This window comes from Haemorhous mexicanus, chromosome 1, assembly GCF_027477595.1.
Source record: "Haemorhous mexicanus isolate bHaeMex1 chromosome 1, bHaeMex1.pri, whole genome shotgun sequence".
Classification (NCBI taxonomy): domain Eukaryota; kingdom Metazoa; phylum Chordata; class Aves; order Passeriformes; family Fringillidae; genus Haemorhous; species Haemorhous mexicanus.
This window is the reverse complement of record NC_082341.1, coordinates 69259277-69265348: the sequence shown is the minus strand read 5'-3', so window position 1 is coordinate 69265348 and position 6072 is coordinate 69259277.

Sequence of the window (6072 nt, the reverse complement as noted above, 5' to 3'; positions counted from 1 at the left end):
TTCCACTTTTACATTGTCACATCTTGAAAGCTGTGGAAATCACAGATGTTTCATGGTCCCCCGTGGCTGCCTTGCAATATTCTGGTCCCTCTGATGGGAGCTGCTCAAGTTTAAATGAGTTCTAGCAATGGTTGTGCTTTTATAATGGAGGATAATACAGCTGGAATAAAGGAGCTCCCATTTCTGACCAACATGACTCAGCTGGAGGGAGGAGAGAGGCTGACTTTAACTTCTCACTTCTGAATTTGTCATTAGAGAGTTAAGGGGGGTGTGTGAGAGGGAAGGCTGACTCTTTTTCCTTTGTTTTCTCACTAGTACTGCAAACTTGATAGTAACAAATTCCCCTGTTAAATGATGAGAATAAAAAGGACTCTCAGGAAACTTTCTGAAGTCAATGTCAGAAGTTATTTATTTGAAAAGGCTTTTTTGCACCCATCAATTCTTAAAGCTGCCTTTGCCAAGTAGCGCAAGGTCCCTTTGGTGTGGTGAGCTCTTGCTGGCTGGGTGTACAAGCATGCACAGCTGGAGCACACAACACTGTGATAACATCTGGAATTTGTACAGAAGGCATCTTGGTAAGGAGGTTTCCAATTCTACCAGAAGATAAATTGCCCTCCATAGCCTCAGGGCTTCGGAGAACAAAATATTCCTTTAAGGATGACACCTCCACTCCTCAGCTGTGAGAAGCAGAGCTTCTGGCACAGTAAAGAAATGAATCTTTACTTTCCCTGGTTGTTATCAAAGTAGTTGCGGTATGACCCACACATTCAACATGAAATGACAGGTCTGCTTGCAAAAACTAGTGCAAAGTGAGTTAATTTGCATTCCTTTACATATATTAGATCCAATTCTCCATTATCCTCCATAGTCTTGTATATACCATAAAAGTTCAGCATGGGGGAGATGTGCATGAAAATCTTTTTATAAATTCTACCCTTCACTTCTCCATTAAGTTGGTAAAGATGCTTGGAACCTTTATAACTGCTCTGATCTGGTATTCCCTCTTACAAAGTATTTCAAATTATGGTGGTAACATTTTAATAAGGCTATCAGTGCCTCAGGACAGTGCCATAACCCAGTTATTTGAGATGTTGGGATGACAAACATCTGTTACGATGTGCAACCTTGCTGATGGAAGATTTGCTCTAATGAGGGGGAACCCTGGATGTCTACAGGGCAGCTGTAGAGGCTCCCATTTGATCCTTCACTTTCATTTCAAAGAATGCACAAGCAGAAGAAAGGGATGGGTGTCAATAAAATCATGGTGCTCCTTATCCCCTTGGGCTTGAAGACACCTGGGTCTTAATTAGAGCAGCCCCAGTGTGAAGCAAGTGTAAAGATCCCTTGAGAGCTTGAGAAACGTCCTACTTCTCACCTTGTGTTGTGTGGTTGAACAGCTCTGCAGTACCTAACACCAATTATCAAACTGTCTGAATAATGAGGGACAGATACACCTTGCCAAAAGTCCACATTTTATTAAAAGAATTCCTAAATGAATGCATTTTGGATGCATGGAGTGTGGCTTGATCCAAGATTTTTGTCCAACTACTAAAGAATAATTAGTCAGATATAGCCTTGTATTGCTCTCAGCACTTTTAAGTATCTTAAGGTATGTTAACTTCTCAAGCTCTAGCAAACAGGTGTTGGTGAAAGAAACAGAATGGTGAAGTGAGACTTTAAAGGAACCATAATAATGTAACATTAACTATTTTGCCTTGTACAGTCACTGTTTGAATGTTCTACTTGCAGCAACATGAAATCAGGAGCTGTGTAGAAATACTGCGTGCATGCTCTGTGGGTCATGGTAGGACCATGCTGGGAAAACAATGTCCCATGCTGGTCTCCTCCACCTGAAGCTGAAGAGGGAGGCATCCTGAAACTTTTTGTCTGAGTAGTCAGTCAGGTTTGACAAGGCTGACACATCCCTTACCACACCCTCTACTTTTGCATGGTATAGAAGGAATTGTGCAGTCCTAAGCTTCATTCCTCTTGATGAATTCAAAGGCTTTTTTTTAACCCTGCCAAAGACTGAGGTGGTAATATTCCAGGGATTGTCTGAAAGGAGCTCAGTGGCTGTTCAGGAACCTGGAAATGACAGCTCTTGGCAGGCAGTCCTGGACTTGACTGGACAGAGGCTCACAGTGAGCACCTTGTATCAATCGTACCCTACCCTCCAAAAACTCTCCAAACATGCACTGGGGCATATCTACATTTTAAAGTGCTTTTTGCTGCAGGGCCCTGTAAATCTGCCCATAGTTAGACACCATCTGAGTGCATTTAAGATGCATCTTCCCCATGAGAGGGATACAGCTGAATAGGTTGTCTGAGCCCTCTCAGTTTGTTATTAATGACATTTTGGGCCATGCCTGCTGTTGCTCAGAGCTCTTCCTAGTGGCACCAGCCTCTCCTCACATGCATAGAGCAGCTCCGACTCTGGAGTGTTAACTGTGAGTTTTCTGGGGAGAATTCTGCCTGAGCAAAGGGAGGAAGTGGAAATGCCCAGGACTGACTTTCACATCATCACAAACATGGACTTTGTGGATGCTGCCACTCAGCCCAAACTGCCTCTTCCCAGACAGCCCCTGCACAGCAGGGGTGGTGCATATCGAGCACCTGACAAAGACACATCACCAGATTAATGGCTTGCACGTGCAAACTTGTCCAAAAACTGTAGGAGTTAGGAACACAAGAGTCACACACTGGTTTACCTGGATGATTTGATGTGTTTGGAAGGCCAGAGCTGGATTTTTTTCAAGCTACCATAATGGAAATCAGTTACCAAGTCAAATTCAGGTTTGTACTTTGAATGTCAGATGCCACTGGTTATCAATGTGTTTCAGCTGCTTTAAATTTATTTGGTTTCTATCCAGGCAAGGAGGGCATTAAAGAGAGGAAGCCATTAAATAAGCTCAGAAGAAGCCACGTGAAATAGGAGGGGCTGGCAAGTACTGCCAACAGCAATGAATTAACAAGCCATTGAGGGGAATTACAGTGTGCCCCTGGGAATTCAGTTTTTAAGATAAAATACAGAGGTTTCCCTGGTATAGACAGGGACCAACACAGCATGTTAAGTTCAGTTCAGGTAGTGTCCTGAGAGAAGACCCATTATCCAGCAGCCTACGCCTAAGATAGGGCTTTGGGGTCCACCATTTGGAGTTGGAAAGGAGCCTTTTATTAAAACTAAAGAGATATGCCTAGCACTAATATTATGTATAAAGGAGACTCCCTCTGTTTGCTGAAGCAGTCATCAGCTGCTGACATTTTGCCTCTTTGGAACTGCTGTCTCCTGATATCCTCATGGTGTCTGCAATTCTAAGGAAGGCACATTAGGAAACAGGGCTGCAGCGTGGACCCTAGCTCTAGCTTGGGTTCAGGTGCCTGGAGGGAATATTGTACCTCCTGTAGACTAACGTGCTTAAAGAGGGGCTCCTAAGATCGACACAATTTTAACAGATCCTTACCTTAGGAGACAGAACACTGCTAAAGGAGATGAACTGTAAACTCCAAATTGCTGCATTTTATTCTCTCCTGCATGTAGTTTTCCTTGGAGGGAAAATCATACTGTCATGGTTTGGTTTGAGTGGGAAGGGACTCTAAAGGTCAGCTACTTCCAATCCCACTGCCATGGGGAGGGACACCATGAGACTGTAGTTTGCAGTTTACTGGCCATTTGCTCTCAAAAACTCTTTGATACCAAAGAAAGTCAAGGAACTTAGGATGTGACCTTAGGTATGTCAGGACTGGGCCTTTCTGGGAATAGTGGAGCAAGATTTAAGTGGGATCATCCAGCTATTACACTGACATTTTCATGCATTTAGATGAATTTCAAGCAATATCTATGTGGCTTGATCCTGCTTCAAGATAACTGAGCCCAGCTAGGGTAAGCACCCAAGAAACATTGATTACTTCAGCAAATTTAATTATTTGTATTTATTTATTTCATTTGTCTATCTATTAAAACATCTGAGATAGGAGAACTGTGCTGCTCACAGCATCATCTCAGTCTTATCCTCTTGTTCTCATTTCAGTGGGGCTAATTGTGCAAGTAGCACCACCAGAACCCAGTCATTATTTATGTATTTAAGGATTTTTCTGCATGTCCAGGGAGCAGTGACTCATCCACGCCTCTGGGTGTATCTCACACACGCTGTCTCCATCACAGATAATGGTGTGCCTCACTGAGCTGGCACACCAGTCCATGCTGAAGGGTGGGGCTGATTGGAGGTGGTGCTAAAACGCAGCAAGAACCTCAAATCAGTGTAATACTTTTGGATCTCTAAATATGCATAAATATAAATGGACAGCTTTCAAAGGGACTCCCTGGAAAAAAAAAAAAAGCTTCATGTTTGTATGTCTGAATACAAATGCCTGGCTTGATACACCACCATGCAAAAATTTGACTTTTATGTATATTGGTGGTATTAATTCAGAGATCTATATTTACGTTTCAAAAAGTTTGGATTGGAGTATCAAAGCACAAAGTTCAAGTTTCCCTCATTTTGCACTTCCTGCCTATTCTACATCTGTTTTCTACTTCTTTCCTTCCTTCTTTACAGCATTAAGCCTCTATATTTGTTTTTCTTACTCATCCTCATTTCGTATTCTGCTCCCTTACGGCTTTGAAATGTAATGTCAAACCATCCAATCGTGCAGATGTAATCTGTATTCAAAACAGAATCCCAAATCCACATCTATACCCAAATATATATGTATGTCTATATACATACATATATTCACTCATATGCAATGATTCACGTTACATATAATACAGCAAATATATTACAATATAAAAGTCCCTGCATGACTTCACAAATAATAAGGCACCTTGCATTCTGCCTCTTCGTAGCGCTCTTTACAGCTCCGGGCGGTGCCACCAGGATGCTCTTCAGGACCAAGCAACTCCACGTTTGTTAGGAGGAGCTCTCACGGCTCCTCTACGCCACACTTTGCCCATCATCTCCAGCAGCAGGGCAGGTTCTCGGGTGATCTGTGCCATGGTGCTCCCACAGAGTCCCAGCAGTTTCAGTGGTGCTCGGGAAAACTGCACTAGTTCGGTTTTCTCTTGAATAGTTTAGGAAGTCTTGTCCTTTGATATGTTTATCTAGTTCTTACTTACTGTCCCATGACCTATCACTTGGATTTAAAATACTAGGAAAATGAGGGGTGCAGAAAAGGCAGAAGCAGGCTCAAGAATTTCTGCATGGTGTGGGCTGCTGGTAATCTCACACAAATTAAAAAACCTTCCAGCAGACGTGCTGCCACAGAGCATCAGGTGGCTGATACGGCTGGCTCATGTACTACACATCAGGATGAAAGCCTCAGGAGTATTTCAGAAAAGCCTGGCACGGTTATTCATTGGTGACTGCTGCTTCTTAAAAACTGGCCATCTTTGTTTTCCAACACCGTGGACAAGTGTCCAGACCAGCTGAGGCAGTGCCACTGAAACTAGCTAAGAATTGGTGCTCAGTTGACGCTTGAGAATAATCCAATGGTCACTGGCTGGCAACAAAGGCCCCTCTGGGCGTCCAACAGTAAACTGCCTTTGCCAACACCCTGTACACGCAGAGATGTGTTAAAATGATTTTGTCTCCTAAGATACGGCTTATTTGAAAGTTAAACACAACTTTCACAGCACCAGAAGGCAGGAATCAAGAAAATCTGAGGAGTAAAGACAAGTTTAAATGCCTGCTTCTGCATATCTTCTTTCTCAGGCACAAACGCAGTCAGAGCATGGCACCAGTCCAATATTTCATGCACTGGGGCACAAATTTCAGCCCTGTTTCAGAAATACACTGGGCTTGGAGTGCCCAAAGCTCTCCTAAATGTGGGACCCTGTGTGTTTTGGAACGGATGAAACATACACGTCGTTTTCCCGACGTGTATCAAAACCTTGTGATGCGCAGGGCAGAGGGCAGCTGCCCGTGGAACGGACCCATCCTCGACAGAATGGTGCCGATTTACCCAGCGCTGCCTTGTTCAGGCGCCGGGTTCTTTCCGGAGGGGCACGGAGGTGTTCGGCGTCGAGAGCACCCTGGCCCCGTCCGTCCTCCCCGCAGCGCTCCCAGCCCTCGG